Raw genomic sequence first — 13,132 nt, 5'->3', positions numbered from 1 at the left:
ATTGCATTGTAGGACTTTCACTTCTTAGGTTGCGGTTAGAGTGGGTCATATCTAGCAAAATGTGGTGTGGAGCCGATGCATCTCTGGTATTAAACATTTTAAGTACTTTAATTTACGAAGATTATGAAAAGCCTGCAAAGAAAGTAGATTTTAAGTCTGTTATTTTATTTGTTTAACAATTTTAAAACATTGTTTGTTGAAGATGTTGAAATGATAATTCAAGTCTCATCATCATCATCCTCATCATAAGCTCAATTGTGTCCACTGCTGGATATAAGCTTCTCGTAATCTGTTTCATTCATTTTTTAACATAAAATTTTTAACATAAAATTTGAATTTTTCGTGTTCTGATTCAAATAAACATCAATAACATAATATAAGAGTAAATGTTGGCAATATTGAATTTAAAGTGTAATAACGAAAAATAGATGCAAAATATCTAAAATATATTTTTTTTTAATTGTGAAAACGTTTCTCTTGCTATTAGATAACTACACGTGTTCCTTAAAACTAGTATGACTAATTTTTTGTGTGTTACAAGTGATGCCGTTCACAAATAGCACAAGTTTAAGCCTATTCGTACATATGAAAACTGTAACTTGATAAAATCCAACCATTGGCATGGGCGCTTAAAAATATAGTTTTGAGGGTATTTTTGTTATTCTTAATATTGGCACTCATAAAAATAAATTTTCAAGTCTTTTTGCCTAATGAATAGGTTAGGTATAGATTTCTAAATTTAATAATTTAAAGCAATTTTATTAGAAACAATAAAAAAAAAATTAATTTGATTTGTAATAGTCATATATTTATTTATATTTAATTTTTAGTATTAAATGTATGGAAATATAACTGTATGTACTTTTTAAGTGTAATTTGCTTTTTATTCCGAATTGCAGATGCCAAAAGTGAAGAAACGCATAAAATATTCCAGACACCGAAGATCTGCGTCAAAAAGCATTGGTTGGAAAAAATCGTGCCTTAGAATATGGCATACCCAAGCAAACGCTGCAATATCGTTTAGGTCCTAAATTTTCTAAATCAGAACTTGGACGAAGTACATATCTAACAAAAGATGAAGAAAACAAACTGGTTCAATGAATTTATAGTATAAATAATATAAATAAATAGCCATAGAAAATGTTTCGCACTAAGAACTGCATGCTTGGGTGCAGATAACAGAAATAATCCATTTAAAAATAATATTCCTGGTGACCATTGGTACAATCTATGTTTAAAAAGGCATCCAATTCTCACAGAACGAACATCAAGAGGAGTAACTGCAGCTTCAGCAAATATCTTAATGTTCTATAGTGAGCATGTTTTATAGTCTGTTCTAATATCCATAGTTATGTTTACCTTTTCTGCATAAGCCTATACTACGCCTCCTTTAATAATTTGCCTAAACAAGGGTCTATCAATCGTTTATAGTGTTCGAAATACATGGAGATGCAGGAGGAATTGGATCAAGCAATGATGGCTGAATAGAGACTGAGCTTTTCATAGATTATATTCGAAATATTTTACAGCCATACTTTAAAAAAAAAACGAAATTTCCAATTATTTTATTCGTAAACGGACATGCAATCTATCTTAGCTATCAACTTAGTACACTTTGCACTGAATTTAGGCATTGTTCTCATATATGTTTACTCAAACTAGACAAGGATATTATAGCCAGCAAATGTCTCGAGTCGCTCTGAGGTTAGGGTCGGAAAAATCCATTTTCTAATTTTGGCAAAGATCATTTTGCAAAATCCTTAAAGAAGGTGTGATTTTTTCAAAAAACTGAAGTTGCTAGTAGCGGATTTAATGCTTGTAGATTATATCCCTAAAATCCAGATTCAACTTATTATAGCAAATATTTGGTAAGCAATATTAAAAAATAGCAAGTTCGATTACTATTAACAGACTGAGAGAAATGAGACTGGTAATAAGTTCCTAACGTATCAAAAGTTTACTGAATTTATTGATCATTCTGATAGCTCATTTACTGGATGTGTTGAAAATTGTAAGTATTTTTTTTTATTACAAAAATTGAAAATTAATTTTACTTTTGAAACTAAAACTAATATGATAGATATACAAATAGAAGATCTAAATGACAGCCAAGTATGTTACAATGATGATAATATAAAAAATAGTACCTACATAAGCACAGAAAAAATTGTCATAATAGAAAATAAAATTGTAACACAAGCCCCTTTTGCACTTCCCTTTTCCTTTTGGTATCCCTAGATTACCGGAAGTCCTTATATATTAATAAATATTAAGCAGGAATTAAATTATTAAACAGAAAGATAAGAAATTGATGACAGATTAGACCTAGTTGTCAGCGATTCAAACAGTCAAGAGAATATTAGCCATGGCGATTCTAACTAATGAGGAAGAGGGAAAGGTTGGCACCGCAGATAAAAATACAAACAATAACATGCCAAAAAAACTCATTGACTTAACTAAAAACTCCTAAAAAAATAAGCAAAAGACAAACTAAAAGAACATAATTTGTTCTTACATTAACTAATTATAAAAGGCAAATAGAAGAAAAAGAAAAAAAGAAAAGACAAAGGAAGAGAATAAGCAAAAAATATTAGAGAAGCAACAAAAACATATTAAAGAGAAGATTCAAAAGAAGCAAACTGTAAAAAATAACTAAAAAAGTAAAAAATCTGACAACCTTTCTAACAAATTAGACACAGCTTATAGCCCAATTTTAATGCCAATTTTTCACTCTTTGTAGGAACTTTGGTACCCTAATTGAATATAATGGCTCTGGTTTACCAAATTCACCCTAACAATAGTTCCATAGATCTCCAGTACCAGACACTATTGCTTCAAATTCAAGTTTGAAAACCAGTTTCTCTTACATAAAAAATCTTTATTCAAAAAGTGGTGATGCGGCCATCAGTGCCACTTTTACTAAAAAACAATATTGTTTGTTGTTTCAGGCGGATTATATTTAATTTTCACGAATAATATTGTAACGAAATTCAGGAAGACACTTTTATTAGCAACATTAAAACTCTAACCTAACTCGCCTTGACTGTCGTTTAATTGTTTCCAAGGTAAAAAATGACTAAACAATTAAACCTAAATAAAATATCACGAAACACGTCGGTAATTTCAAGAGAATACTGACAGTCAAAACAAGCAAGTATACAAATTCTAGAAAATGTCAAATACAGAGATTTATAAAAATATAACCAAAATTGGGACCAAAATGGAGCCGTCAAACAAGATGGACTTGAAATGTAGACACTATAGAAACAAATATCAAGCTAATTGTAATTAGAACTCTAAATAAACCCTACAAAATACGCATAAAATGGTACGAAAAGGAGAATAATTTACTTATTTATATTTTCATAATAATATATATCGAACCAACAAAGGATTAAAATGCAAGAACTGCACCTAAACTTATCATCATGTTATTGGCTTCAGAAAAAAATTAAAATTTTCAAATCCTGCTTAGGCAAATCAAATCTCAATAAGGACTAGAACATTTTTTGTTGGGTTAGTTTCAATATATTCGCTTTATTATTATATTACTAGATTATAATAATTAGAAGGTAGGTGATGACAAGAAATAACATATAGCTGCCAATAATTGGAAATCTTAAAATAGATTTTACTAAATTTAGCATAAAAAATATAATATGAATATTAATCAATCAATGAATATATTCTTTATTGTTATAAAAGTAAGTTTGTTGACAAAAGGTAATTTAGCATGTAAAAAGGTTATTTAGCATGCTATGGTCCATCATCCTAAAGGCATTCTGCTTCCATGAATATGGTTTACCTATACCGGTAAAACCAACGACATCAATTTTTTTTTCACGAATTTTAACAATGCCCGGAATTTATATATTTAAATTATTGTTATACATATTTAAAAATCAAGAACATTTCTCCAAAGTAAGTGATTTTAATAAATATAATGTTAGATGTAAGGATGCTCTTTATTTGCCAAAATTTAACTTTGTTTATTTTAAAAAGACCCCTTTTATGAAGGAATTAGCTTATTTAATCCTGCTTCGTTAAAACGAATAGATAACTTCAACATATTTAAAAATAGACTAAAACGGCTCATTATAAGTTCTTTCGTCTATGATACCAACGAATTTAGCAACATGCTGAAAGTCACTCCTGTCTAGTCAGTGTCTGTACTTTGTTTGTACTGTTTATTAGTACTTTTGTGGTTATTATAGTCTCTAAGTTTTAGATGTGTATAATTAGGTTTTTTTATAATAGTTTTACTCTTTTAAATAAGTTAGTTAGGATTATCAGTTTCTTTCTCCTGACTTGTCCTATTTTATTGTATATGTAGTATCAAATGACCAAATACATCAGTAATCAGGTTATCTATTTGACTGGTTTTTGTCAGTTTTCTAGAGTAACTTCCTTAATGGCTTGATCAAATAGTATTTTAAGGTATTTCATTTTTCAACTGGTATTCCGTCTTGCAACAAATCTTTTCACTTTCCCCCAAATTATTTCATTTTTTCCGCTATATATTTCACTGCAGTTTTTTAATAGCGAGATTTGTGAATTTTAAAATAATAATAGAGAAGCAAATTTCCACCTCTAAAGTAATCGTAAGGAAATAAACCCTTACATATAGAAGGCATACTTTTCAAAATAAATATATTGTCCCTTCGTATATCCCACCCCCTACATTCATTCAAGTATCTATTTATAAAATCAGACCGAAAAACATGGTCAAGTTAAGAGCCTAAGTAATTCCCGAACGAATACAAGAAGTTATTTTTAACAGAGAAGGAATAAAGCTGCGAAGCACTACGTTAAGGTACATCCTCCCAAAAATGTTGACATAGACCTTGTTGTCTGAAAGTATTATTTATAGAATTTAATGGTGCCAGGTTTATGGGGAGGCATGGTTTTGGCCAAAGAAGGTACGTTTTCTGCTATAACAGCCGTGAAAATTTAAGAGAAAATGAATAGTAATAACTTTTTGGAATTTGTTAGTATTGCCTAAATAATAAAATATCAGTTTCATTGTTTTGTTAACCTAAAAACTGCCGAGAAAATACTAAACTTCTGACCTTTTTAACTGAAATTATAGTGGTTTAGTTAACAAATTATCCTGAATAGCACAAATCATTCAAGGAATACATTTGAAGTTTCTAATATGGGAAGAATATTGCTGAAATATTTAAGATTTTAAAATAAAATCTTGTACACATCTAACTTAAAGTCTTTTTAATATTTTTGGGCCAGATAAACAAAAAAAGGAAAAGGGGTGTTTCAGAATAAGATAATGATCCTTCGCATGTCGGATGAAAAAAAGTCAAGAAATATAATTTGCCCTAAAATGAATAGAGATTATAAAAATAGTTTTTATTTTAGGGAAAGCAGTGGCGTATATAATTTTTTTTTAATATTTAACTTTTGTTCCTGTGCGCCACTGTTAAGCTTTAAAAAAACTCCTACATCAAAAAACGACTCATCTCACTGATACTCAGTAGGTGTGTGCTAAATTTCATAAACATATCTAGGAAATTAATAAAGTTTTGATGAAGAAACGATTTTTTTCTTAAGATTTTTACACCCTGTAGCTCAAAAGTTAAGGGGTAAACAAAGCTTTATTTGAACTTAAAATAACTTGAGACAGGGTGAGAAGATACGGGAAACTTACTAAAAAAATACTAAGAATACAATTTGCAAAACAAAAATCAAAAACAGTTTAAAAAAGATCAGCTTCTATAAAAAAAGAATGTGAAAATTATAAAGGTATATGTCGTAAAAAAGTGGTCGGATGTAATAACGTTTTTGAAAAATCAATAAAATTTTTAATAATCCTTAATTATTATAAGGGACATTTTTCGAAATATATAAATGTTTTTAAAATATCTTGAAAAAATCATACTAGTAATGACTATTATGCTAAATGACATAAATGGTATGTTCCTAGTATCTTTGGTGTTATCTAGAATTAATTATAAGTACTTCCTTAACCTTTCAAACAGTTTTTGTATTTTGTCCTTTATTCATGTTTAAATATCCCTTTTAGATCAGTGTTATTAAATTTATATGGCAGATTAAAACGAAGCTTTTTAATAAAACTTTCGTACCTCGAATAATCTCAAGATTTGCCAAATCAAAATTCAACAGCTCCATCAAACTCCTTTAAGAATAAAGCGTCAACCGAAAACTCCCGAAGAAGGAAAACTTTAGGAGTAATGAGAAATTACATAATAGACCGGCAGCACCTTTGTGCGACATCAGTGTGTGTCTCCGAAACTCGAAAACTTCGTTATCTCCCCGGATTATTCCGGAATTACATTTCGGTTGATGGTCAGAGAATGGCGGAGCCTCTATTTTCTTTAAGTAGATTACGAACTTAACTTTAAAGTTTTCTCAATTCTATCAGCCCAAAGATTAGACCCGAGAGTTTTACACTTAAGGTCACAAGCAGTATTTGTGGAACAATCAGTAAGCAATCAACAACTTAAATAATTTAGTATTTACAAGATTTGAAAAAATATTTTTTTCTCTCTATTTTGTATTGAGTAGATCTTGTCTAGAGTTTAGATAGCGTCTAGAGTCTCACCCCAAGCAACACATGATAGTTATATAAACGTTTATTTTTGGTTTACACCGGGTATACATTTTTGGTTAAACTATAAATATCGGCGTTATAGACGTGGAGGAATTTAATATTATATTTATCTTATTCCCGTTTAACAAGAAGGTTTATTGCATGTTAATAATATTCATTTATTATTTCATAAAAATGGGTATAGTATATTGTATACTTTTTAAGGATGTTAAGAAAATTCGTTTAATGGAATGAGCCAACAAATATAATTACCTTCAACAAAACCTTGAATATTTAGTTATAGAAAATCTTTAATCTTAAACCAGGAAATTTACCAACAAACTTGTGATTCTCCAACAAAAATTTTTCTAAAACGTTTTACTTTCCGATCTACACGGTGTTAAAAAAATTGTATACATCAGAAAAAAAAATCACCACTGCGTTTTTCTAAAATAAATATAATTTTCTACTTTTTCTAGATTTCCCTGTGTATTTATTCATTATTATAAGATATATACGTGTACAAAAAGTATAGCGTATGTTACACAGTGGCATATATGTGATATCGGGGACATTTCATCAAATATTTGAGGTATAGTAATCGAGTTTAGCAACGATATAATAATATGTAAATCTTGTGTCAATTTTTTGAAATGCCAAAATTTTCGACCTTTTGTAAGCAGAATAGTATATGATATACATATACAGTTTAATAAATATACGTTAACCATATTATACTCAGTTGTTAAATATACCAAATATTTACTAAAAAATCTTTGAATAAATATATATTTAACGATCAGAATATATGATGTATTGTTTGGGACTGATGAGATACAAATGTGACATATTTTGTTTTACACAAGCTCTAATTATTTATAGGTTTCAAATCGGATGGGTAATTGGAGAGGCCTTTAAAATTCAATTCCTGACTAGTCGTAAAGTAGGATTTTAGAATAAGGATAATTATTTAGGATAAGATAATAAAATAAATGAATATATAAGTATATATGTCTTTATTTCGTATTAAATGCACATTACATTACATTTGCTTAAAAAAGCAAAGATTAGCTAGAGCTACTTTTATCTCTTAATCTTAATAATGCAATTATTAAAATGTTTTGATAGACAAGTAGTAATATAAAAATTAACCAAATAACTAATTGAAAAAAAACTAATTAAATACATTTGTAGCTCCTCCCATGTGTTTATTGTATCCAGCTATAACTTTTGGTTGTGGAATTTGTTTTTTAGTTTTGGTTTCCTTATACTATCTAGATGTGGTAACAATGTCATTACTTTCGAAGTTGGTACCCAATATCACAACCTTGTGGTCCTTCCATTGTACAAAAGTAACGTTATCACAAGAAACAAAACTGTGGCTTCCCCTTGGTTTTGATTTCCATGACGTACTTTCAGGAAATGGACACTTTTCCGTTCGAATCTCTCGTACTGTTGCCGTTACACAAATTTTATTTTCCGAGAGATGGTTCAGTAAACTCAGGCTTGTAAAATAATTATCAAAAAAAATTTTATATCCTTGGTTCGAAGGCACTTCCGATGTATGTAGTAAAGATATAACCACGTCTCCACCGAGACCAAAAACTTTTTCTGCATCTGATTTGCCAGTGTAAATCTCAAAAGAAATCACGTACCCATTACTACTGCATGGAGCCCAGTTTTTGAAGCCGAATCTTATCGGCTTGCCCTTGATGTTGGCATAGTGTTTGTCATAGTAGTCTATTGTTTGGCATAGTGTTTGCCATAGTAGGGTATCATGCTTTCATCATTTGAAAGATGTTCATCCAAACCTCCGTGTTTTTTGAAATTCTCATTCAGTGAGTTCAGTAGAGGGCGAATTTTGTAAAGGTCACTGCGTTCAATATTAGCATTATCGTTGAAATGGATGTGGCGAAGTAACACTTCAAATCTATTTAGTCGCATGCTATTTTTTTAAAATGTTTGGTATATCTTCTGTTGGATTCCACAACATCCTCTTGTTCGGATATTTTGCATAACTTGAAAGAAGCATTCCTCCAAGTAGTATATATAACTCTTCTTTTGTGAAATTTAGCTCCTTATTTTTTTGTTAGCTGTATTTATTGGTTTCCTCAACAATTTTCGATGTGAGATCTTCATCGAAAAACAGTTTTAAAAAATCTAACGGATTTTGGGCTTCTTTGGCTTCTTGAGATGGCTCTAGTGGCACACAGTTTGTATTTATAGAAAAAATAGGGGGATCTGCGTTCCATTCGTATAGTTTTCCACGTTTAGGGGTTGAAAAATTGCCTTGACTTATACTTGACCCCGGTTTAGAAAGCAGATCTGCTTAAGGTATTAGATCTTCTTCATCAAAATCATCTTGTTGATTAGGTGGGGCTTTATAGGTCTGACGAGATAAACCCTTAGACTTTGGAAATAGTTGGGCTAGAGGAACTAGATCTTCTTCGTCAAAATCATTTTGTTTTCTGGCTCTTACTTCACAATTCTGCTGAAGTATTCCACGGCATAATCAATTTACATCTCCGATATGCTCATCATCAGAGCTGTCGCCGTCTTCTTCTGTGTCTTCGCCTAGGTCATCAGGAATTCCAATGTAAACATCAAGATTTTGTTGAACTTCACCGTCATTTTCTTCAAATAATGTCTGCAACTCATTCAGAGATAATCTGCAAAATACGAATTACGAATTATACTGAGTATTGTCTATTTTGCATACAGTCCCTTATAAGGGACAGAACGAATGTTTATGTCTAAGAAAACAATACCACATTTTTGTTTTGCAAACAAAATTGTATAATGATTCTAACCTCAAACACAACATATTTACTGAATTTCTTTACCCTGGTTTCAAAACCTATCGATATAAAAAAGTAAAGTTCCGGTCACATAAAAATACAAAATCAAAACGCTATCTCCAATTTCTGCTCATGGACTGATTTTACAACAAATAGCGAACATCTAGACAGATGCACGAGGTTATGAAAACATTAGAAGTGCGCATGTGCTTGAAACCAGTGGCGTCCCTTTTAAGGGACTCGACGCACTAATGGGTTAATAACTATTTCCGAATTTTTATCAATGCAAACGTAATACCATAGTGTTAGGCATGTATTTTGCTTAAAGGTTTAAAACTAGGTGCAATAGATTTTCTGGAAACTGACTTTTAAACCCTTAAGGTCTGCATTTTAGAGAAAAAAGGGAAAAATTTAAATAACTCAAAAAACATTAACTTTTGCATAATGCATATTGGGGTTCAATTAACTTCTTACCCCTTTTCCGATTACATCACCAAAGGAATGTATCAAATTAGCAGTAACTCTGTATATTATAATGCATAATGGAGATGTTTGAAACATTTTTCCATTTTTGAAACTCTTATTTTTACTCCTAATTAAGTTCTGTTCCACCAACAACAAAAATAACATAATTCAGCTTGCGGCCATATTTAAAAATAAAAATAAAAGCAGATTGAAAAAAACCCACATATAGTGTAAGAGTCTGATGATGATGAGTGAACTCATCGAAACGCATAACTCTTGCCAAGAGATTAGCATGAACAAAAGTCTTCTCGCCCTTCTTAACCCCTTATATTATAGCCACTTCACTTCAAGAATGAACTTCTACTTACAAATTATTGTTTTATGCTTTTCATACTAACCCTAAAAACACATATTAGAATATTGTTCTAACATATAGTCAAATAAAATGGTAAAATTATAATAAAAGCCTCTATTGTAAATTCAATATGAATCTGCCCATATATCTAAAGTGCGAAAATTTTCACACAAGCACGACCATCATCGCAGAAAAAAAAAAGATCGAATGTCGCTAGGATAAGGATCGCCGGGCCCCCGTCATTACCGTTTAAAATATCGTGTTTCTTATTGTTGAGCCTTTGTGTAATCTCGGAAATTTGCCGATTAAGATCATTGTGCGCAAACAAAATTAGACCATTTATAACGTGCCTAAGTGACACCTCTGCGATCGGTATGTCCAGAGACGCAACCATATATAAGGCTTTTGTATTCAAAAAAAAAATTGCAAATCATCGAGGCAAATGTGAAGAAAACAGGGTAGTATTAGAAAGATTAAAAATCATTTAGCCAGAAGTATTTTAACATTTGAAATATTTAATGAGAATGTATACTTTAATAGAAAAACTAAAGACTGGATCTCTTAAAAGGAAAAATAACATTTAATTCATTTGGAACCGTTAGAGTCTAGAACAAATAACTTGAGAGCTAATTCGTCCCTGTAAAATATTACCCGTGGTCACCTTAAATAGTCAACATAATACACAATAAGATTTCAACCCCTGCATCTGACGATGACGTATGCCGATATATGGCCGGACCATTCGTCATATTTCGCCCGCATTATTCAATTCAATGAATTGTTATGCCATAGGTTCAGATGCGACAGATTTTTTTTTGACAAAAACAAGTCAGATTCCGTTGTGTCAGCCAGCGTATCAAACTTGCGTGCAAAATTTGGTTTAGTTGAGAAAATTACAGTGTGTTACCTATAACACCAATGAATGGTGATCTATAATTTTTGGAAAATCAAAGGACATGACTTTCTTAAACATTTAATTTAAATGAGTTTGTTTAATCACCTAATGTTTTTTTTTATTTAATAAATTAACTGAAGAGTTTTTTAGACAATGATCAATCTTGTGGAGGGTAATCGTGGTGAAAAAATTCGATACGAGGGGGTGTACCCGAAAAATAAAGAATCCCAAACTTGATATTGACCATAGAAGATCAATATCTCGGCTTCTATAGGCACAATCAAGAAAATTTCAATGATTTTGTCTTAGTTTTGTCCGTCCAAATCCAACGAGACCATTCATAGCTTTCATATTAGCCGAGATATCGCATTTTTAGAGACCATTTTTGGGCTCAAAAACGAGGTCGAAAAATGACTTTTTCCGGATTTGTAAAGTGCTCTGATTCCTGTAGTTCTACTCAAATTCGTTAATCGTTAATCTTTATTTTTAGGATCCCATTAATTTGGGTATCCCCTATATAATTTAATTAAGGCAAGTTACTTCTCTTCAGTCCACATGACCAGAAAATCGTGATCTTTGTGATCGTCGCAAAAACCAACAGAAATTGCACGAATTTATTGGCGTGTCGTTCAATCTATCCGCGTCTTTATTAGAAGTTGGGTTAAAAATTAATATTCATTTTTCTTGCTCTGTTTGTATTTTAAAATTGGGATATTTTATGTCTTATTAAGAAAGTTTAGAATTTTAATTTTTTTTTTAATCAAACATGAACATCGATGTTTCAAAACACCGATAAACATCGCCCAGCACTAAAAGTGCTTAGGAGTAGGTTTTTAGTAAATAATGATCTGTAGGCTACTCACCAATAAATCTATCACTAAGGCAAAAACTGCTCTAGGCAAACACTCGAGACTGTATGGCATACCTATGTTATCATATAGTTTAATTGCTTGCAAAAGGTAGGTTACATAGACAACAGCAATTAGGTAGCTGGTTTGTGCGTCACTGGTGCCATAAGACCAATCCCTACACCGGAAATGAAGTGTTGCTTAATCTACCACTAATATCCAATTTCATACAACTAGACATAAATTGAGGTCAATACGAGCTCAAACAAGGACAAGAAAACTTTCTTGCCAAACTATTATGCATTCTTCCTTTCAATCGTGTAGAGCCTGTGTTCCCAGGTACGAAAAATGTTGTAACTTTATTTTTCTTTCCTAACTCATTAAGTTTACCTAAACAGTTTCTTCCCATTTTAGAACTAATAGCATGTGAACTCAGTGCTTCTATGACTGCTTAACTGCCGGCGAAGATTGCGATGTCTTGCTCGAGAAAGTGTCTGTTCAAGATTAATTGGGTTTATCTTTCTATTGCATAAAATACATGAAAGACACTGGTGGGCCAGGTCCAGGTACCAGGTCCGAATACTTCATTTTCTGTTCCTTTTTCGGTTTTTAAACTCTCTATGTACCATTTGATGGTATTCAATTTAAGTGACTACGCAACTTTTTCATTTTTCCAGTCACTTTTGCTATTAATTCTTGTAGTGAAATTTCCCACACAAGTCATATTCCCTAGTTATATCATCCTGGTAAATATCTAACAAGGGAATAGATCTTGCTTGAGATGTCCAGGTTCTCTGATCGATATTCTTGCTGTTCGTTCTGTCCCTGGCTCATCTAAATATGGCTCTTTTAGCAGCGTCATATAAAGAGGTTCTGGGTCAACTATAACTACTTCCAGTGCTGCTGTGAGATATGTTTTCATAGGTCTAGTCTGTTTTCATTGATATTAACACTTTTTCAAGTTTAAACCTTACTGTGTTAATTCATGTAACAAAATTTTTATCTACAAAAATTTTAATGGAAGTCACTCTCCGGTAGGTAGTTTCGTCTCATGTCTTCTCACATAGCAGCGCGTGAAATTGGCCAAATTGATAAGCAGTTATTCGCTCCTCGTGAGGTCCCGGTTACACGGCTTATTTGTTATTTTAATTGTTACCGTTAGCGTCCTAACAAATCGAGGTTCGACCTCGAGAAAGTCGATACGAA

The sequence above is a fragment of the Anthonomus grandis genome, chromosome 8, assembly GCF_022605725.1.
Source record: "Anthonomus grandis grandis chromosome 8, icAntGran1.3, whole genome shotgun sequence".
NCBI lineage: Eukaryota > Metazoa > Arthropoda > Insecta > Coleoptera > Curculionidae > Anthonomus > Anthonomus grandis.
This window is presented reverse-complemented; position numbering follows the sequence as displayed.